This window comes from Siphateles boraxobius, unplaced genomic scaffold, assembly GCF_051911475.1.
Source record: "Siphateles boraxobius isolate OS27281-9 unplaced genomic scaffold, OSU_SipBor_1 61, whole genome shotgun sequence".
Lineage (NCBI taxonomy): Eukaryota > Metazoa > Chordata > Actinopteri > Cypriniformes > Leuciscidae > Siphateles > Siphateles boraxobius.
This window is the reverse complement of record NW_027509188.1, coordinates 5393869-5417542: the sequence shown is the minus strand read 5'-3', so window position 1 is coordinate 5417542 and position 23674 is coordinate 5393869. Positions and strand designations below refer to the sequence as shown.

Sequence of the window (23674 nt, the reverse complement as noted above, 5' to 3'; positions counted from 1 at the left end):
ACGAGCCACAGGAATTGGGCATCTTTAGAAAGATGCTTGCTCTTTTAGAGAGAGAGAAAGAATGTGAGTCGCGCCGGCGAACACACACTCTCAGTAGAGGTAAAAGGATATGAACGCCGGAAAGTGTAGCAGGTACGGCGACTGAAGGTGGCGAGGTGAAGGCCAGCGGATTCAGATACAGAGGCTCGTCCCGCAGAAGGCTTATTCTCAGACGGCGCGGCTTCTCACTCTGGATCCAGCGATGTGTGAGCTTCGCTGAAGAGATGAAAAATCAGTTTGTATCAGCCGGTCGAGCTATATTTATAGGTCAAGGCCACGCCTATTTCGGTGGAAAAGAGTTTTTCCCCTAGCGTAAGATAATATGCAGTACGAGAGAACCTCTTGTAAAAGAACCCTTCTGCTCTATTCAAACCTCTCTGCAGTTGTGTAATGTGTATACGAGAATTAAACAATCTGCCATCTTTTAAAACTATTTTACAGTGTGTTTGCTGATTAAGCGATCATAGAGGAAACAGCTGATTCTGTATCTCTTGTTATTTGATTTAGGTATTTTCACAGCCCCACTGAAAGGAGCGTACATGGTCAGATTCTCTGTTTATGGTCATGGCGGAAATGAAGAAACTGCAGTCATTGTTAAGAATGGACAGCATGTGGTTGTAGCATTTGCTCGTCAGGCTCAGGGTGATTTAAGCACCTCTAATGGAGTTGTGTTGCTACTGAAGGTTGGAGATGTTGTCTATTTGAGACTTAGGTCTGGCACCAGGATATTTTATAGCCAGAATAACTACAACACTTTCAGTGGTTTCCTACTGTTTCCCTTAAGATAACAGGAGCTTTGCAGAATGTGATTCCAAAAATTCTGAACCTTCAGCGTATGATTTAAGATGGTATGGTGGAAATTTTAGACTGTATATTAAACTGACCATGTTCCTAACATCTAAACTTATTTAACATCCCTCTGTCGAACAGGGTTCTGGGCACCCCAGATAAATTTATTTACGAAAGTAATTAGGTTCCAGGCACGTAGTTAGGTTTAGGGAAAAATCTACCACAATTTGGCGAGCCAGCCAGGAGTCCACGGAATATCCCTCTGTCGGATGGACGGGGACGAGGAACCACGTTGCCTTCCCTCTGCCAGACTGCAGAACCCTGTTCGACAGAGGGAACCATTCCAGATGGGCTAAAAGGACTTAACCCTCTGGGGACTAAGCTCTTTTTGGTCAGTTTTCTCTATTTTTACATTTGGGCTTATAAACTATATGTAATGGAGATGGAACACTATATCTTTGGTATCTATGGATTCAGAAGACTCCAAGCTAACATAAGCATGCATGTAATATGTTTATAAAGGAAGTATGAGTGAAAATTTACAATAAACTAGAGAACTTCAAAAACGGAAATTCGATTTTTGGCATTTATTTCTGAAAATCACACATCACACAACAATAGTGAATAGTTTTTGATCAAAAAATATATTTGTCAAAGCCTTTGCTTGACAGACATGTGTAATTGTTAAATAAAATGTGTAAAGAACAATGAAAAATTTGACTTTACTTACAAGTAGTTTTTCTTAGGAATGCTTAGAATTTTCTAAGCAATGCTTTCTCCTCGTCACTCTCCAGTAATTGTTCCAGAGCTTGTTCCACCGTAAATCGTTTACTGCTTGCCATCATAAAAGTGCTTAACCCTCTGAGGTCTAAGGGTTTTTTGGGGTCCTTGAGGTGTTCTGACATGCTCTGACATTTGTGCTTTTTTTCAGTTATTTATAAACATGTTAATGGCAAAGGTGTAAATTCACTCTATATAGCACAAACGGGGCTACCGTAATATGTGAGCAACATGTATGTACATGTTTGTATTTTTTAGAGAATAATGTTTATGCTTGGTTATTGAAAAAACTAAAACTTAAAGTGTCTGAAATAAGGCCACAAAACACATACTAAATATGTGTCACAAGACTTTTGACTAATGAGTGTTGTTGCCTAGAATTCTTGCTTCAAAATGATCTGAAAATCATCCTGCCTAATCATTTACACAAAACAATACATTGATTTAAATTTTATAAGACACCTATTGTTTGGAAAGGCAATATGCGTGGAGGCGTGTTCACACCTGAGAAGACAAAGGCTGGATAATGTGCCACATACATAATGAGGCTAATTAATATGCAGCTTTCACACAGGTGTGTCACAGGGTCCCAAAGAATGCAAGGACAAAAGAAATTATCTATATATACATATTTTACAATTAGAAATTGTAACCAATTACAAATAGGTTACAATTACAACAACAATTACAATTTTAACAATATTTCAAGTGTATTTCTTTGTTAAAAGTATACATTTTATCATACGTATTAAAAAGGGTAAGGATTCATTAGTTTGAATATTGGAACAAACACTATAATAACATCTTAGTTGATAATTCAATATACCTACTTTATTTTTGACAAAACATCATACTATAGTATATTTAACTATGAGCAGAAATGAGAAAAAGCGTACCTATTTAATGTGACAGCAGTCTTTTTTTAGAGTCAAAACTTTATAATCTATCCAAAACTAATCACAAAATCTTGTCTAAACATTCACATTTAGTCTGTAACATACTGTGTATGATATATTAGCACATACATGTGAATTTGCAGTTTGTTACTTATACAGATATTTTATTTCAACATATTTTTTAGTCTGTTTTTACTCATCTTGGCTATAGCAATATAGTTTGGATGTGTTCATGTAAACATAACGTTTACTAATGTAGGTGCGAGAGTGAATGAACGGCACAGACACGCGCTGTATAACTGTAGTAGGCGAAACAAAGTGCGCGCGCCTGTGCCGTTCATTCATCATTAAGCCTACACACAGACACGCAATTCATATTTAAACAGTCTTTTTTGCGTTTACAGTCAGACACTATTCAATATCGCGATTAGAACAAAACACTTAAGAATAAATGACTTACTACATCAGCTGGATCCGTTGCTCCTCGACATGAAACTGCCAGCACTTCTGGTACATTTTCCAGGGTTATTAGATAGTATTATTCCTCACAGGTATGGATACGCTGTGTACACAGCTGTGGTAAGATACCTACTAAACACGATGTGTTTTATAATCCAGCTGGTGGGCGTTGGCATGTTTGAATGGCTTGCCTTAGATCATTTGCGTTTGAATACCGCGCGCTCTCCGTGGGCGTGGCATATTAATGCGTAATCAGGTATAATGAGCTGGAAAGAAAAAGACTGACATCTCTCTCTTTACATACAGATTACATAAACTGAGAATATTTGTTTTTTTATATAAATTAATTCATTTAAAAGAAGAGAGTTCAAGCTTCATTATGGAAAAAGACTCGTGCCTGTATGACAAGTATTCGCGGAATTACAATTAATTTTCGGACGCATTTCAGAATGGACTGAACTGACAGAGAGAAGTCAGAATGCGCATCATGTTTGTTTTTCTTTATTTGGCGAAAAGCACAACACTTGGTTTTTATTGTGAGTATCCACAAAAAAAATAGACATTTATCAGGATCTAATGATGTACAACACTTAATATGTAAGATCAAAATCAACAGAGTATTTTGAGTTTCTTTTGCACCGATAAGAAAAAAAGCGAGACTGGTTAAACATTAAACAAAATGCTATAATTGTATATATATATATATATATATATATATATATATATATATATGTATATATATATATATATATATATATATATATATATATTATAATTGTTCTGTCTCTCTCTCATATCTCTGTGTGATCTCGCTCCGTAAAGCCTTGTTTATACTCGACGCGTCCGTTCGCTTTCTGTCGTCTCTGCCACTCAACGCTGTTTGCGTAATAGTATATAGTACCACCACTTGCAAGGCTACAGAGTCCTCCGACTTGCTAGAATACGTCATGGTAACCTTCCTCTGATTGGGTTAGAAAAATATTCCTCCGTCGGCAATTTTTCCATTGGTTGTTGCTCGTGAATCTGCCAAACAACATTGATTTCATTGGCCTTTGACGTAGTGGTATTGGGCAACAAGGAAGTGTGTATACAAGCCGGGTAAGTGTGTTATCACTAGCTGTGTCCCAATGTGAAGGCTGCGTCCTCCGAAGGCCGTATTTAAAGGCCGATTGGCCGCATTTGAAGGCCGATTGCGTCACAGCGGCGCGACGAAGGCCATCCCAATTCAAAGGCTGCATCCTGGAAGGCCGCATTTGAAGGCCGATTGCGTCACCGCGGCGCGATGAAGGCTGTCCCAATTCAATTTCGCATCCTTTGAAGGCCGTATTCGAAGGCCAGTTGCGTCATCGCGGCGCGACGAAGGCTACCCTGATTCAAAAGCGACGCCAAATGCACCCTTCGTTTCCCCGTGAAAGGAAGGATACATAAATGGATCCTTCTCAGTCTATCCTCCCCGATCCTACCCCATAAGTCATTGCGCGCCGGTGACGATAGCAGTTTTATTTAAAAAAATGATTGATGATTGTTCTTGTCGCCTATAGCAAATGTGACAGCTACCGATGACGAGCGGGAGTAACATTTGAACTGCACTTTTTTATATTCAACTGGGTTTTATATTCCCGTAGTACGGAGCCCAGAAAGTCTCCTGTTGGGGAAAAAACAACCCGTGGCGACAGTTGTGCAGTCCGTCCCCTCAGTTTACAAACTGTACTCACAAATTATTTTAACAAATCTTGCCCACGATGATTCAACCAGTCCACATGTTTATGAGGGATGCTTTGCATTGTGTTTAAACTTCATTTTTTTTAAAGGGATAATTTCTTCAATTTTCTAAAACTCCATTTTTGGGAGAAAAAAGCTCAATATAATAGAATAAGCAAAAAAAGACTTCACATAAAAAAGAAATATAGGCCTAACACAAACACAAGGTTAGGTTTTATTATATAAAAATAAAACATTCATAAATTATTTTATGATTAATATATTAGCCTACTGTCTTCAGTGAACTCATTTATAGTTATGATTATAAACACAAATAATAATAATACTAATTATCATTATTATTATTAGTAGGCCTAGGCGACATTTAGGCTACATATTTAGAAGCCGCTTTTATCAAAAAAGGAACAAAGAAATTCGTCAAATGTCAGTCATAATACAGGTTAGACAAAAATAATACAGGGCTAAGATTATCATAAATAAACAAGATTTTGAGCATATCCAAGTGTTTTTGTGTGGAGTGTGGAGGCGCGGGTGCGGACACTTGCATTTTTCTATCAACAGTGGAAACAACTTAAAATAGGCTACTCTATCATTTCTGGTCATACAGAAAATAATAATACATCATTCGCAACTACTTGTATTTGTGCAAAAACGAACGGACGCAAAAGTACACAGACCCAACACTAACTTTTTCTACAAATAGCCTACATTATTTGAAATAATTAATAATATAAGGTCCGTGTAGCTACTTTTGCGTCCATTCGTTTTTCTTTTTTTAACCCGTAATTGAAAAACGAAAAAATGAACGGTTGTTAGGCTATTTTTAAAACGCAAGTTGAGCACCAAAATTTGAATTTGAACTGTACACACCAAATGCTGCGCAAAAAAAAATTTATATATATATATATATATATATATTGACGTATTTTCTGATTTTTGTTTATGACTTTTTCCCCTTAATTAAATATTTGAAATATTCACAAATTGATAGGGAAAACAATGTCGATATTACTGGTTTTCTAAGGCCAGATTAGAACCTGGAAATTAGATTTGAATTTGTTCGTTTAAAAGTGGACATTTCAAGCTTGTATATTGGCTATATTTTGTTTCAGTTCATTTTTGAGACACGCTCCAGTTCACGGAGATCATGAAAGCGCGTCTGATTTTTTATTTTATTTTACAAAAGCACAAAGTTTTCTTGTTATTGTGAGTTTACACCAATAAAATTGTGCATTTTTATTTACACATAAAAAATATTGTGAGTACAGTTTATAAACTGAAGGGACGGATTGCACAACCGTCGCCACGGATTGTTTTGTTTTTTTCCCACAGATGGAGGGTTTTTTCCCTCCATGATACGGGGTTTAAAAATATATTTATATTCATCATTTATATTGTCCATTTATGCTACATAATAAAAAGAATACACTAGCCTACAAAATCGGATCAAGGTAAGATATAAGTGAACATTTGAACCATATGCCCATGTATGTTTTCTTTTCTGTTCATTACACTATTTACGTAAGTTAACACCCAATACTTGAACAGTTTAAAGTGTAATCTGACAATTCAGGAAGCAGCTTCTGAATTGGGACGCAGAAAACCTCTGGCCATGATCCGGCTATTAAAGCCGAAAATACATGACTGAAACATCCTCACCATGTCCTCCAGTAAAATATAAACAAAGTAATGTTTATTCAATTATATAAAATGATTTATCAGGATGGCAGCTGTAGGCTACTCTCGCACCGTTGCTTGGCGCCAGGAGCGGTAATCGGGAACACCTGGATGCGCAATTCGGGAATCATACGAAGTCTACATGCGGAGCATCCTTCGAAGGGTCCTTCGAAGGACGTGTCCTTCGGAGGATGCGGCCTTCACATTGGGACACAGCTACTGTTTTCAGCGTAATCTGAGGAAGACGGCAAAAAAGACCACACCTCTCTATCATTAATAGATTTTAAGATAATTACACATTTGTAAAAGTATGTCATTTTGGGCGATACCGCCCAATCCGTCCCCAGAGGGTTAAAGTATTAAGGTAGGATGAGAGACCTCAGCACTTTTCCTTAAAAATGTTTCTAAATTAATTAAAAGGTTTAACTGAAAATTAGCTGTTCTGTCAAGTAAAATGTGAAGAAAACTGGTGATCACATTTAAACTTGGAAGCACAATGTTTACATTTGGTATTTTATAAAGAAATATTTTATGTTGGGCCTGTAATCATTTGTTTTTGAAAAGTGTTTTATATTTCATATTTCTACATTCTTAATCAAACATTTGTCTGGAAGTTCTAAATAAAAAGAGAAAAAATAATCACATTTTGAGTATATACTTAATATATACTATCTTTTAGTATATATCAACTAAAAGAATAGTTGATTACATATAACTATTGATTGATTGAATTTACAGAAAAGGTTCTATATCGTGATATATATGACTGTCCAGCGACATACTGCAGGTTGAATATCGACGTGCCCATCCTACGTCTGTGTTTTAATGTGGAGTCAGAGTTCAAACAGGACTTCAGGTTAAGTAGGCGGGCCATGCATGCCCTGCAGCGTCTGATGCAGAAAGAGCAGGAGCATGGCTGGGGCTATGAATTTGAAGTCCTGATCTGTCTATTGGCTTGCCCATGGACTTTCCTATCGTGTGGTGTTGCAAGTTTTCAGTGTGCCCAAATCCACTGATCACAGGATTATACACAAGGTGACACAGTTCATTTGCGACAATCTCCCTACAGCCATTGCCTTTCTGAAGCCTGCAGACCTGGACAATGTGGCTGATGGATTTGCCCAGTGTTCTGGGACACTCGTCCTCAACAAAGCTGTTGGTGCTATTGATGGTTGGCATATAAAAATCAAGCCCCCATCACTTCATCGCCTGGACTATTTAAACTAACAAGGGTTTTACTCAAACATGCAAGCCATCTGTGACTCTACTGGAAAGTTCCTGGATATTTTCGTAGGCTATCCAAGTTCCGTACACGACACACACATCTTAAAAAACAGTTAATTTTATCTGGCCAGAAATTATCCACCCAATGGATACTTTATCCTGGGAGATGCTGGATATCCTTGTTTGGAGACACCAATCTGACTCACCACTCCATATAAGGAACCTGTGAATGGCCGGGTGCAAAGAATATTTAATTGCCATCAATCAAGGACACGTTCCATTGCCATCAATCAAGGACACGTTCCATTGTGGAGAGAGCCTTTGGCATTATGGAGACTCGTTGGAGGTCCACACTTTTCAGGGCCCTAGAGGTCAGTCCTACATTTGCACCCCAAGTCATAGCATCCTGTGCCTTCCTGCACAATGTTTTCATTGACAATGGAGATGTCCTGGAACCAGACAATGATGTGGCAGTGGACATCATGGACCCAGAACCTCCCCTACAAGAAGCTCCTGAGGCACACGAAACACCAGGGAATGCCACAAGGGACAGGCTTGCTGCCTTGATCAACGCACAAGCCCCTCATTAGAAAATTATGATGAAAATTGTAAATAGTTCAACACTCTGAGGGTTCTTGTGTATATAGAACAAAATGTTCGTTTGTGGTGTTCTATTGTGGTTCATTTTTTGTAATTTTTGAAAATGTGATAGTTCCTGCTCCTATCAACTTACCATTAAAACTGACGTGGGGTCCTCTGCCGACTTAACCTGTTAACCGTTGCCAGAGCGCCAGCGCACTGAAGCGTTTTTTCCCCCCACTAGTTTAATGTTTATGAATGGATTTAACGTGAAAGAATATCATTAATCTTGGCAAACTATACATCATTTTTCAAAGGTCTAAGCCTCAAGCATAGATGATAGAGCACTGTTTTTCGTTGAAAAGTTTATAACGAATGTATTTCTTGCATTTATGTAAGTAGTACACATCAAAACACACGTAATGAAAAACGGAGTACTTACCAGTATTGTCGTAATAACGAGCTACACACGCATCCACTACTAAAAGTTCCAGATTGAATGGAAAGCTGAAGGTCCACTGAATAACATCCCATGGAGCATTTTTAGTCCAAAGAAACAATAACGTTGTAATATCCATGGTTATTCCTTTGTTTACATCGCGTTTCTTCAGGGTGACGTATCATGCTTGTCGGTTAGCAAAATAAAATAATGCATAAAAACTGACTCCCGGTAGCAGAAAGTTATGGGTGTGTTGCTTAGAGTGTAATGAACAAATTAACACCGCGCACACACACACACAAACAAATATAGGCAATATCTAGTTCAAAATAGCCCAAAACTGCAGTCAGTTTTTTTGACGTCATGATATGCATATCCTATCATTTTGTCTTTACAACGAAAGCCAATGAAAGAATCAAAATTACATGACTGATAGAAAATGTAGCCAATCAGTGCACAAGTCCAACGATACCCGGGAAGTTTATATTCGTCACTCGAGTAAGATGTTTTTTTTATTTGAATCCGGCGCTCTCCATTCCCACTTGAGGAGCTAACCTGCGACGTAGGCTGTGACAACACCCCTGTCATTTGACAGCTAACACTCGACGGTTCCCTGGTCATCATCTGTTTTCGCGTCTTTCTTACTGGCCGGATTCTGTCATAAAATGGATCGTCAAAAGAAGTTTTTTTCTGCTGAAGATGTTTTATTTGAGATCACTCGAAGCAGTGATGATGAAATTGAGGAGAGTGAAGACAGCGACGAGCGCGCTATGCTTGAGGACGGAAAAGATGATCCAATTTTATATCGGTGAGTTGCTATACATAATATGTATGCACACATTATGTGTGTGTGTGTGTGTGTGTGTGTGTGTGTGTGTGTGTCTGTTTGTTTTCCCATTTGTTTTATAATGTAAATGCATTGCAGTCTGAAAAGATGATGCTATTTATGTATTTATTTATTTGTATATATATATGTATTTATATTTGTATATATTGGACAAATGTACAGTTGTTTAGTTTTTTCTGTAATTTTGTCCTAGCACACACACTGCAAAAATTACAGGAACAACTAAACACCTGTACAATTGTCCTATACAGTATAAATATAAATAGACTGACAATTTTTCTGTAATTTTTCCTAGCACACTCTGTCACACACACACACACACACACACACACACACACACACACACACACACACACACACACACACACACACACACACACACTATATATATATATGTGTGTGTGTATATAGTGGGTGTGTGCGTGTGTGCTAGGAAAAATTACAGAAAAAATTGACATATTCCTGTCTGATGGCCGCCCATCGGTGTGGTTGTTGGTTCTATGTCTGGCCATCCATATGAATGCTGTCTGTATCACTGGCCATCACTAGCCATTGAGTGTTGATTGAATGGGCAGCCAGGAGTATGAATGCTGCCTAACGACTACCCATCAGTTTGGTAGTTGGTTGAATGGGCGACCAGCAGTATGACTGCGGTGTAAACGACTGCCCATCAGTTTGGTAGTTGCTTGAATGGCCAGCCATATAAAAACTATAAAGAATTATTTACTGGACATGCGGTGCTAATTATCTTTCCATTCTTTCCCATTGACACAGAAACAATTCAGAGAACGTCTCGTTGAGGAACTTACTGTGTTGGTGCGTGCTGATGTTCCTTCATCTCCTCCATCCCACAAAGATGAGACTCGCCACTTACCAGGGACCTTTGCTTCAGACAGCACCAAAGGAAGGCGTGAGTGCTGGATTTGTTCCCGAAAAACCCATTTTTTTGCAAGACTTGTTCAACGGCATTGTGCTTTTAGTCAAAGCGTGACTGCTTCACTGTTTGGCATGACCAGGACTGACTAAACTAAGCGTTTTGCCAGAGACAACAACATTGTTGGAAATTTTTTACCTTTGTGTGTTTTTATACACTATTTATATCACTTTTTGTTGTATTTTCTGTTTTTTTTTTGTTTTGTTTTTCATTAAATTTTATTTATATTTTTATTGTTCTGGGTTGCAAATAAATCACTTATATATAAAGTCTTATGGTTGTGTGTATTATTTTATAATTGAAAAAGCATGGTGCAGTGATGACTAAAATAGCTTGCAGTACCCTTCATAACATTTGGTCATTAGGTTGCTTTTTGAGGTATCCAAGTAGGTTTCAACCCTCTTCAAAGATCTCCTGAGCAAAAAGATTTATGCTTGTGGTACCATCAGACCTAACAGAAAAGGCTTTCCAAAAACAACTTTGAACAAGATGCCCAAGAAAGCACCTTGTGGCACCATACCCTGGATAAGGGATGACAGTGTGTTGTTTGTGGAAGGACACAAGGGAAGTGTTGGTAGCCTCCACCTTCCACAAAGCCTTCACTGGTGACACTGTGAAAAGAAAGGTCAAAGGGATTGACGGTTCTTGGTCACTCATGGATGTACCCATTCCAGCCACTGTGAAGGACTACAATAGTGTTAAGATGTGGGTTTTGTGTCTTGTTCCTTGTTTTTGTCTGTCATGTGATTCCCTGATTGTCATGTGATCCTGATGTGCCTTGTCATTTGTTAATTGTCTGATCATTGTTCACAGGTGTTCCTTGTCTTGTAATTAGTCTTTGTATTTAAGCCCTCATGTTTGCCCTGTGTCTTTGTCTAGTGCTGAATGTTTATGGTCGGTGTTATTGTTCCATGCCTTTGGTTTATATTTGATTGTTTTTTTTTTGTAAAGTTGCATTTGGGTTCTCAACCAGCTGGCCTCCAGTGGATTAAATCGTTACATATAGGTTAGTATTTTATTTTAATTTAATATATTTTATTATGCTATAATTGGTATAATTGTTTGGTTTATTAAATGTAAACATTTGTATACTTCTTTTTCCAGGTACATGGGGGGAGTGGATAACTTTGATGCGCTTCACAAGACCAAAAAGTGGTATCGGACATTCTTTTCTCATTTTGTGAGAAATCCAATCACATTTACCACATCGCAGTGGTAAATGCTTTCATTCTGCACCAGGATTTGGCAAAGACTAAAAACCAGAAGCCAATGCCTCAAAGCATTCCGGGAGACACTGATTTTGGAGCTGGCAGGACTTCCCACCAAAAGCAAGGTGCCTGACAATCCTCCTCTTCCTTCTTGTGGGTGCCAAGGTCCTGTGCACATCACCAACGACAGCACTGCAGGTAGACGCAAATGCAAGATGTGCCGCCGGAATTCTCCTGTGATGTGCCACAACTATGATGTAGCTTTCTGCTACCTGCCTAAAAGGAACTGCTTTATGGAGTATCATACACAGAACAACCTCCTAGTGTGACTTGGACTATTTAGTCCAATGCAGAATAACTATTTTGGAATAGAGATTGTGACCGTATATGTACCGGGTGGACATCCTGACCTGTGGTAAAACTCTTTTCTCTATGTGTGCTGGACACTTCATAATTCACACTGCTAGTGTGAATGACAACCTCCTAGTGTGACTACATTTGTAGTCGTGTGCAGAATGACTATTTTGTGTTAGGGGTAAGGTAAGGGGTTAACTTGCAGCAGATACAAAGATATAGGGGGAGTATCTTTATTTATTGCATCTTTACTCACAGCTGATTGGTCCAGCTTTGGTTTGCGGTTTCTAACCCTGAATAAATCTGGCTCTGGAGCAGGGGTGCGTTTACCAAAAGCCTCGTTAGCCAACTATGTGTAGGATTTGAGGGCGAACCAAACAAATTAATTTACCAAATGATTCACTCAAGCATAATTTGACACAAAACTAAACATCTCAGACCCCAAATCAACAATCCAGAACCATATAATCCAGACTCCAGCCAGTATACGCTAACCAACGAAAACCCACAGCTAAGAACTTTATGGCCATGCAAGCTTCAAACAGATGAGCCCAACTAAAGGAAGAACATTGTCAACGTTAGAAAGTTTAGAAGAGACTGACTGGTTCAGAGATGGCAGAGTTCGGGACCCACCAAGATAACGACAGAGGTTGTTTGATCTCAAGACAAAGGATTTAAAACAGACCTCCTTAAGGACCTTTGAACATAGTTGCCAACTCTCGCGAGACAAATAAGCAACTGGAGCTTCAAAAATAAGCCCAAAACAAGCCGGTTACACTTTATTTTGATAGTCACTTTAGACATCCCACTGCGTAATGCGACGTCTTTTCTATGTAATTTTTGGACGTCCAATTTCGGTCCACTGAAGGTGTTGTTTTGTAATGCCAGGTGACGTCTTTATTCGACGTCTTTTGCACGTCTAATATTGACGTCGGTGGGAATAAATGTGGTCGTTTGTGGACGTCTCTTCAACATCAAATTTAGTATCTTCTATAACTGTAGTTCCATGTTTCAAAAGGGTAGAGGACGTTTTCTGTACCATGTATTTACATTTATGCATTTGGCAGACGCTTTTATCCACAGTGACTTACATTGCATTACACATTTACATTCCTGCTTTCTCTGGGAATCAAACCCATGATCTAGGCCTGGCACTAGGTAGCCGTTACACAAGTGCCAACGCTCTAATGTTTGAGCTACAGCATTACACAAGAAAATTATCTTAAATAATTATAAATAATCTGTATTCATATGTATAAATCATGTTGATAACAACAATGTTGATATTTGTAAATAAAAAAAATATTGCATATCAATCATGTAAATTTCCTGCACCTGTAATAGACGTTCAAATGAGGTCCAAAAAAATGACCCAGTTCAACGTTCAAATGTTGAACGTCAACATGACGTCCAAGTTGGGTCATGGTTGGACGTCCAAATAGTGGACCTAGTTTGAACATCGAATAGATGTCCAGAATTGGTCATGGACCGACGGACCCAATATAGACATGATCTGCACGTCTATTCGACGTCCAGTGTTTAGTGGGATTCTACTAACTATAAGTAACTTTTCAACTACATGTCAACTAACTGTCATTAGAATATTAGTAGGCTGTAATAGACTGTCAGTAAACTGTTAGGTTAGGGTCAGGTGTTAGGGTTCGGGTTAGGAGAACAAGTTGACTTGTAGTTGCTAAGTTACTTATAGTCCAGTAGAATATCTGATGGGGGACCAACAAAATAAAGTGTTAGCAGATAGTCAGCAGACAGTATACTAATACAATCTAATGGCAGTTAGTTGATATGTAGCTGCTAGGTTACTTCTAGTTAGTAGAATGTCTTAAGTGGACTATCGAAATAAAGTGTTACCAACAAGCCCAATATTATTCGATTTAGTTTCAGCATTATCATTTATTATTTATTACCAATAAATGAGCCTGCAACATATTAAACTAAAACCACTATCTTCTGTATCTTCTGTTAGTATGGTATAGGACTAGGCCTACTTGTTTTTTTATTAAAGCCTATGCTAATTAATATTTGACACTTTAAAACTGATGTCTGTTAGACGTGTTGAGGAAAATGGTTTGGCATTCCGCTTGTGTTTTTCGGTGCTTACATGTTGTAGGTCTCCATGTTGAGCACGAATCGTTTTACAGTACCTGCACATCAATTTACTTTGATCAACAACCACTTGACCTTTCTAGTCTTTAAGTTTTTTTATCCTTTTACCAGTCTTAGTTGTACTTTTTGCCATTCTTGGACCACTTCGTTGGAGGCATTTTTTCTGTGTGTATTTACGTCTATCATAGCTTGGATTACAGCGTCGCACCTGCCTGCCTGCTTGCCTGCCTGCCTGCTTGCACTATGAACAGGATTTTTCTCCAATGAGGGGGATAAGGGGGCGGAATGTTTTGACGAATTACGCCACAGCACTTATATGATTGCACTTATTGGCTATAGCTGTGAGTAGACCGTGTCAATTGTTGGAAACTTTTCCTTCAGAGACCAGGAGACGTTGGGATATCTTTCAAGCAGAAGTTACTCTTTATTGAGGACTTTGCTGTTGCAATGCTGTAGTCGGCCAAGTCTAACTAAGGCAGTATACATTGTAGTTTATATACCTTTCAAGGGGGAGGGATTTACATAGAGGTGAACAAAGCATGTAAATGTGAAGTACAGGAATCAGCACTTTACCGGAAATTCCACAGCCCTGATCTCGTCAGCATAACAGTGTAACTCAGAGCCTTGAGATCCTAATCCAATCAGCCTGATTAGATCACTCAAACCTTAACATTATAATAGAGACAAAAGCCAAGCTGTTCTTGAGAAGTAACAAAAGGTTAATGTCCTCATCTATGCCTCAAAATGGTTAACACTTGTGTGAGCTTTCTCAGTTAAAATACTGTTGAACCTAAACAAAACATTTAATAAATTTGTAACACTACATTTCCCCCTTTGAGAGTTCTAATAACTCTCACAAAATACAAATTTAGACACTTAAAAATTCATTCTTGTAACTTGTGATCGTTACAGGCACATAGTGCATGCTCTGTGTTGGTTTTCTGTAATTGCATGCTGACACAGAAACAAACATGCAATGAAGTTCTTATGGGTAATAGTCTTTTCTGTTTGGAACTGTCATTTCTTTGTGAGGGGGGTGAGTCATTTGTTGAATGAAACTCTTGATACTGTGGACGCATAGATATTACACCAGTAGAAGAAATAACAGCAGAATTTGTATTTCCTTTATCCATATCCACGGTTTACCAACAAGTTTCCAAACCATGAAAAATTATCATCAGTCATCTGGTGTAATTTTGCTGAAAGACCAAGAATGTCTTGTTGGATTTTGTTCAAGTTCTCTGTTGGATCCATTAAACCGGTGCAGCACTCAGGGCCGATGATGGTGCAGGCTCCTCCTTGCGTTGCTAGAATTTAATCCAAGGCCACTCTGTTCTGTAAGATCATTATCTTTTGCGAAGCGAGAGTGTCCGTGATGTTACCGGTACGACAATCTTGATCATGTTGATGGATGACTGAAGGTTTCGTATGCGAGTCTCCGCGTTTATTTTTTCTTTCGTGATAGTTGGTTCAGCAGTGTGTCTAGTTGTTTTCTGGAGGTTGTGGCTTCATACGCAGGTGAGGAGGTTGGTGCGTATGGGTCTCGGGACAGTCATCAAGTGGTATCTGCACAGATTAAGAAAGAAAAACAAAAGACAGTAGAGCAGTATTTGTTCAAACTAGGATTGTGAACTTTTTCCGAGTCTGCTAGACAGTAGAGCAGTATTTGTTCAAACACTAGGATTGTAAACTTTTCTGAGTCTGCTATTGTTGTTCCCTCTTTCCCTATTTCTTAAACCCCTTGACACCTAAGGAACAGTAAGGATGGACTAGTGGATGGGGAAAGCCTATGAGGGAGTCTTCACCACAGGGGTTGGCCGCCAAAGCCTGTTGCATTCGGTTCTTCCCTGGGCTCCTCACGGGTTCGTGTCAAATCCTATCCCTGTAGGTGGTGGAACAACTTTACAGTGTGACACGTGAGTCCAGGTTTTCTTTCCCTGACACAATACTGCAGCTGCTGTAATCAACATCACTTGATGTGGTCCATGCAACATAGGCTCTAATGGCTTGTTTCTGAATTACTTTCAATTACTTGAGCTGAACCGTTAACATTTACATTTACATTTTTTTACATTTAGTCATTTAGCAGACGCTTTTATCCAAAGCGACTTACATCTGAGGACTAAAGCAAGTGAGTCATCGTGAAGAGGGAAGAACAACGCAAGAAGTGCTCAAAATACAAAGTTCAGGCATTGCTCAGAGTAGCAAAACCCAGACAAGGGAAAGTTTAAAAGGGAAGGAAAGTTTTAAAAGAGAATTTTATTTATTTTTTAGTTTAAGTACTCACGGAAGAGATGAGTTTTCAGTTGTCTTTTGAATGATGTCAGGGTTTCTGCATTACGGACGAGGGTAACAAACAACTCAAATTCTGAATTCTCTATGGGAGTTTATTTTACTTTCCTCGAAGGTGTGTATGTAAGCGTAACACAATCATGAATCATTTGTCCTTCATCCTCTAACACAACTTCAGTCATTGCAGACATCATACATGAGGATGGGTTTGTGACAGGTGCACGCTGTAAAACGGGGCTGTGAGGGTAGTTAACCAATTTCCCCAATGGGAGGAGGTGACAGAAGTTTCTTTTGCTTCATTCATCAGTCTGGACACTGCATGAGGGCATTTTACATTTACAGACTGACCTAACACCATTACTGATGAAGGGCCTGTGCTGTAGCATAACATTTAAGGCTGTGAGTCTACTAAACCAGTGTCCCCCAAAGGAAAGCTGAGACAGTCACTTTCCTTTTGTTCTATTAAACAAAAATAAGTCTTTAATCTTTGTTGTAAGTTACTAGGGAAATTAAGCACTCACAGCCCAAATGGTTAACACCTCAACAAGCTGCCCCACGAGTTTAATGACGAGGAGAGGGGCTGCTTCAGAGTTGCAAGCAGACTGAGTATATGTTGAGTAACATTGTTAACTTGTCTAAAGTTCTTTTTGTTTTTCCTACACTCTTTTACCCAATGTCCATGTTTACAACAATAATAACAACTGCCCTCTCTCTTAGGACATTTGCGTTTCTGTTGATTCTCTGTGTTGACCTTAAAGGATGCTGCTGCAATTTTTACTCTTGCCTTGAGATCAGAGTTTCTTTCCCAAGTAGCTAACCTCTCCAAGTTATTTTGCAGGGTTCTAGTGGACCATGTGAAGTCTAAGAAAGGCAATGCTTTTCTATGTTCTGACAAAAGACAATCAAACCATGTGCAAACTAGGGGACCATTATCATCTAGCACCTTCTTAGAAGTGTCAGCTATCCCATTGTATGCTGCAGCTGACTGACAAAATCTTTCAGTGTTCTCACTAACAGTCTCATCTTTCTTCTGTACACAACTAGTGATCTTTGACCAGTCCATGTATGGTCCAACAATGTTCTTTAACGCTTTCAGAACTCCCTCTCTCAATTCGTCTTTTCTGGCATGTTGCACTTCAGAAGTAACAGCAGACTCAAAACTGTTGAATTCAGATTCAGTTAGAATTTGTGACATCAGCTGTGTGACTTTTGCCAACGACATGTCGTAAAGACGCATTTTACTGATCAATGCTCTTCTAAATTCAGAAAAATGTGTGCGTACTGAGGGTAAACTCTGGGATAGTCTCTCTGTATCTTTAGGTCTTAGCGCTTTGGCAACAGTTTGGATTTGGACAACAGAAGAGTTGGGAGGAACACTTTCAGTTCCCTCAATTCCCTGAGATCTTCTGCTAGCGCCACATATCTTTAATGAATCTACGGGCTCATCAGTTACTGATTGACTGGCTACATCTGTTTCAAAGAAAGCTTGTAAGTCAGGATAAATCTCATCTGACTGTTCTTCTTCTGAGTCACATTTGGTTGTTATGGCCCACCTTTTTCGTGAGACGGAAACTCGAGTGTGCAATTGTTTGTTCTGTTCTTTTTTACCTAGCAATACACCTAGCTTGTTCTTGTGCAATGGATAAGCTAAATTCTCTGTGGCAGCAGATAATGCCTTTCATGTTTCTCTTCCTGATACATGCACCCAACACCTTCTTGCATTCTTCAATAGACCATACTTTTTCTGGGTGAATACCAAATTTCTTTTTCAAATCCAATCTGACTGACTCAGTCACTATGGAGTCCATCTGCTCCCTTAGCAATGACTTGAACTCACCGTCTTTCCATAAAGGGGTAGCTAGTCCACCTTTCTCAGTTGTGGGGATCAGTCTAGCATTTTTTCTAAACATTTTGTGATGTTTTCCTGACACGGTACTTCCCTATTAAAACAGAGGATAAACCCATAACTTCTCTGACAAAGCAACGAATAACTAGTTATGAATACTCTATCATAATGTATTCAACCTTCCCTGGCAATCAGAGTAGAACCACTTTGCTAACACACTTTTAACAGTTGTTAACTTTTCCTGATTAAACAGAGGATGAACCTTCTTCTCAAGCAAAGTAGTGGACAAACTACTGTTAACCCTCTGGGGTCTGAGGTGTTTTCTGGGTCCTGGAGGTGTTCTGACATGCTCTGACATTTGTGCTTATTTCTTATACTTGTGACATTTTCATGGCTAAAGTCGTATTACACTGTATCCAGCACAAACTCTGCTACAATAATATCAGCAGCATGTATGTAAAAGTTTGTAGTTTTGAGATTAACGTTTATGCGTGGTTTGTGAAAAAAAAAATTGTCACTGAAATAAGGTCATGAAACCCATACTGATTATTTCTTCACATGAATTTTGCAAATTGTAACACATGGCCTACAGTATTTGCTCCAAAACTATGTGAAAATAATCCTGACTACTCATTCAGATAAGACAATAAAGTCATTTAAAATTTGTATGACGTGTTTTGTGTAAGAAAGCTTTATGCGAAGGGGCGTGATCTCTCATTAATATGACTGCATTTTACACCCCTAATCGCCCTATTAGGTGCTATCAGGCCCTATCATTATGAGGATCCTTGCACAAAGAATGAGGAGTAAATCGGCGCTTTATTAAGGATTTCTCTGAGATCACTAAACCCCTGAATCAACTGTTCGCCGGCTCAAGTCGTCCTTGTGGCCGTGGGTCCCCTTTGGTAGTCTGGAGCCCAGACTGTGAGGTGGCCTTTCAGAGGTCGAAGCAGGAGCTGTTACAGGCCACAATCCTGGCCTATGCGGATTTCACCCAGCCATTCATCTTGTACATGGATGCCAGCAACACTGGCTTGGGGGCAGTGATGGCCCACCGGCAGCAAGGAGTAGAGAGGGTAATTGTATATGCCAGTCGGAGTCTTCATCCAGCTGAGCGGAACGATGCCAACTACAGTTCCTTCAAGATTTAACTATTGGCCATGAAATGGGCAATGTGCGAGAAATTTAAAGATTACTTGTGGGGAGCCAAAGTACTGGTAGTTACTGATAACAGCCCGCTGGTTCACAGCTAAACTGGGAGCGGTAGAGCAGAGGTGGATGGCCCAACTTGCCAACTTTGATTATCAGTTACAGTATCGGCCAGGCCGCGAGCATGTTAACGCAGATGTCCTGTCCCGGTTATATCCAAATTTCAGACATAGGCAAGACGGCTTGTGTGTCTATTGGCTGACCTGCGGCAACAGCAGCATCCTATCGAGAGAGGGCCGGCGTGACGCCATATCCAATGGGGGCACTTTGCGCCCACTACGTCATGTCCCGCCGAAATAGGCGTGGCCTTGACCTATAAATATAGCTCGACAGGCTGATTCAAACTGGTTTTTCATCGCCGAAGTGAACCAGAGCATGTTGTAAGCACGGCAAGATCCGCAGTACTCGTTCCCTCTCTAGGGAGAACCGAGGTTACGTTAGTAACCGAGTACGTTCTCTTACGAGAGGTTCTCTCGTACTGCGTAATATCTTACGCTATGGGAAACACAGTGTAAAACGCTGTGTGTACTGGGATCCGACACCAAAGTCCCAAGGGCAGTAACCCGGGGCTCATATAGTGCATAATCACCATGGACTCACAGAGAGTCAGAGAAGATAGGCTGTAAGCATTATTCTCCATAAATGGCATCCTACAGGAGCTAATCATGTTAACAGTGTACCACGCAGTCAGGGTGAACAACGTTCAGCCTGATCTGGGTAGCAGTACGGGTCTTTCAATACCCATGGAGCTATTCTATCGATCAGTGAACGATGCACAAGCAAAATTCAGCATTCTGAGCCGGCGCAACGGGGCAGATAGTGCTGATTACTAGACCGACAGAAGCTTAGCCTGTAAGGTGGGAACCTCTAGGTTATAAAACCTTATAAATGTAGACGGCGAGGCCCAGCCTGCCGCCGTACAGATATCCTGCAAGGTAATCCCGCTACACCACGCCCACGACGAGGCCACACCTCTCGTGGAGGGCGCTCTGACACCCAAAGGACACTGCAGGCCCTTAGAAGTGTAAGCCAGCGCTATGGCCTCGACTATCCACCTGGATAGGCTCTGTTTTGACGCGGCTAGTCCCTTAGAACGCCCGCTAAACAAAACGAAGAGCTGCTCAGTCTGTCTGAAAGCAGACGAGAGGGACACATAAGTTCTCAGTGCCCTGACAGGGCAAAGGAGACTCGCGTCCTCCTCCTCATTGTGAACCGGAAGGGCGGTCAGGGAAATCACCTGGGCCCTGAACGGTGTGTTGAGGGATTTAGGCACATACCCGTGCCTTGGTTTGAGTATGACCTTCGAGTCATTAGGCCCGGATTCTATACATGTCACGCTCACCGAGAGCTCTTGTAAATCCCCAATGCGCTTCACTGAAGTGAGAGCCACAAGAAACACTGTTTTGAAAGACAAATGTTTCATGTCTGACAAATAGATTTGCTCGAATGGGGCACCTTTCATGGCTTCCAAAACCGTAGAAAGGTCCCACACGGGGACTGAAGGAGGTCTGAGAGGATTCAGCCTCCTAGCTCCTTTGAGGAATCGTATGACCCGATCGTTCCTCCCCAGTGACTGGCCAGACGCTGGTTTAGTAAACGATACTATGGCCGCCACATAAACTTTGAGCGTGGATGGGGTTCTGCCCTTATCCAGCAGCTCTTGAAGAAAGGAGAGATCTTCTGTAACCCCGCAGTCTAGGGGTGAAAAGCCCTGAGCTTGACACCAGCCAGAGAAAACAGACCATTTTTAGGAATAGAGCCGTCTAGTAGACGGTGCTCTTGCCTGTGTGATCGTGTTTAACACTCCCTCCGGGAGGTTAGCGGGTACCCGTTGATGGCCCATGCATGTAGGGACCATAGTTCCGGGCGAGGATACCAAATCGAGCCCTTGGCCTGAGAGAGGAGGTCTTTCCTCATCGGTATTGGCCATGGGGCAGTGCTGGTCAGCTGCATCAGGACTGGGAACCAAGCCTGGTTCGTCCAGAGCGGAGCCACAAGCAGCACTGAGCGTCCGTTTTCCCTGATTCGTTCCAACACCTGCGAGACAGGGGGAAAAGCATAGAGAGGGCAGCGGGGCCAGCGCATCCCTGCTTTTTGAGAAAAACTTCGGACCGTGAGCGTTTTCTTGGGACACGAACAGGTCCACCTGCTCTCTACCGAATGTTTCCCACACCAGTCCGGACCAGGACGTGGTGACCTTCTATCTGGGGACAAAAGCGCCTCGGCGCGTTGTCGACTGCCATCAATTCCAGACAGTTTATGTGTAGAAGCTTTTCCCGTTCTGACCATTGGCCAAAGAACGGTCAGAAATTTTCTGACTGTGAGACAGCGAACTTTTTGCCCAATTGACTGTGAGACCCAGATTCTCGAGATGCTTGAGTAATATGGTCCTGTGGTCTATGAGCTCTGAGTGTGATCGAGCTAGAATCAGCCAACCGTCCAAGTAGTTCAGTATTTGCATGCCCTGAAGTTTCAAGGGCGTGAGAGACGCGTCCATGCACACTGTAAATGTACGGGGTGCCAGGGACAGGCTGAACGGCAGGACTGTGTATTGATATGTCTGGCCCTCGAAGGCGAATCTCAAGAATCGCCTGTGACGTGACGCTATTTGTATTTGGAAATACGCGTCCTTCAGATCTATTGACAGAAAGCAGTCCCCTTGGCAAATCTGCGTAAGGATTTTCCTGGTCGTGAGCATTCTGAACTGGCGTTTCACAAGCACTCTGTTCAGCTGTCTCAGATCTAGAATGGGTCTGAGACCCCCATCTTTTTTTGGTACCAGAAAATATCTGCTGTATAGACCCCCTTCTCTCTGAGCTTGAGATAAAGGCTCTATGGCTCCTCTGCTCAAAAGTTTCGCTATCTCGGCTCAAAGTAGATGAGCTACTTCGTTTTTTACCATACTTTCGACCCGCGCCGTGTAAAGGCGGGAACGTCGAGCGAACTGCAGCGAATAGCCTCTCTTTATAGTGTTCAGCACCCATTCTGATACCCCAGGGAGCTTTGCCCACGCATTTGCATAAATAGCTAGGGGTAGAATGAGATCTGGGCTCTGGCCGCAACATAGTGGCGACCGGAGAGCTCCAGTGTGCTGTAACGTAAACTCTGTGCTTGCAGCATCTGAGGCACGCTGATCACAGCGGGCAGCCTGGCTGCGCTCGATTTCTCTATGGCAGTTTGTGAAGAGAAAATGAGCGGGGTCTGTGAGCGAATGTGGGCACGGGACAGCGGGCACATTTACTGCACTTAAAACACCGTCTGCCTGAGCTGACTGAATGTGTGTTGGTTTCGTTTTTACAGAAACTGCGGGACATGCATAGTGTAGTGCTTGTGGGCACTGGGTTGTGGGCACATTCACTACATGTAATGCACAATCGTCATGAGTCGCTGGCCGCGCTCCATTTCTCTAAGGCAGTTTGCGGAGAGAGAGCGAGCGGGACAAAACCCTGTGGGGCTCAACGTGTCTGTGAGAGAATGTGGGCGTGGGACAGCTGGTACAGTTACTGCACAGAAAACACCGTCGGCCTGAGCTGACTGAATGTGTGTGTTGGTTTCGTTTTCACAGAAAATGTGGGACATGTATTATGTAGTGTTTGTGGGCACTGAGACGTGGGCACATACACTGCATGTAATGCACAATCGACATGAGTCGATTTTATTTGTACGAGCCCTGTACTTTAGTGGGCTGTGCTTGTGTGTAGGAATGAACACTGGGTTGTGGGCATTTTTATTACACTCATTAAACCATCGGCCGTGGCCGGGATACCAGAAATTACATTCTTCATGTGATTTATCTGGGTCGCCGTAGAAACGGCTTTTGTGTGCAGGCAAGCGGGCCGTGGTACCGGTTTGTTTACTGCAGAATACACTGGAACAGTCTCATTTTCTGGAACTGAACGAGCGAAAAGTTTCGGTGGAAGTCTGGCCGCAGCAAGACTAAATTTTATCTGCTGCGAGAGCCGGGATCGAACACAGGTCTCTTGAGCGAAGGCTTTGGGTTTCGCCACTCAGCCACAGGGGGAAACGACATAAGCTTAAATTAGCTCGAGCAGATAAGAGAGCGTCATCACAGTTTTGTGTGTGTCGGCGTTTGTTTGCAGGCGTGCGTGTTATACAACAGGCTCATTGCTGCAATATTGACATTTTCAGCCGCTCAAACTAAGAGGAGCTGAGAAATGGAGATTGGTCTGGCCTCGGCGGGACTAAAACACACCCTTTCCTCATTTCGCCGGTGACGAATGCCCACGGGGGATGGG

General features: G+C 41.2%; 1 long non-coding RNA gene across 1 annotated transcript in view; it reads right to left on the bottom strand.

The window, feature by feature from the left end:
• Positions 1–16116, bottom strand: part of LOC143718660 (uncharacterized) — a 195026-nt gene extending 178910 nt beyond the window's left edge. Inside the window, exon 1 of the long non-coding RNA XR_013196477.1 lies at positions 15932–16116. This is a non-coding gene — a long non-coding RNA (uncharacterized LOC143718660). The remainder of the gene's footprint in view (positions 1–15931) is intronic.
• Positions 16117–23674: the final 7558 nt, after the last annotated feature.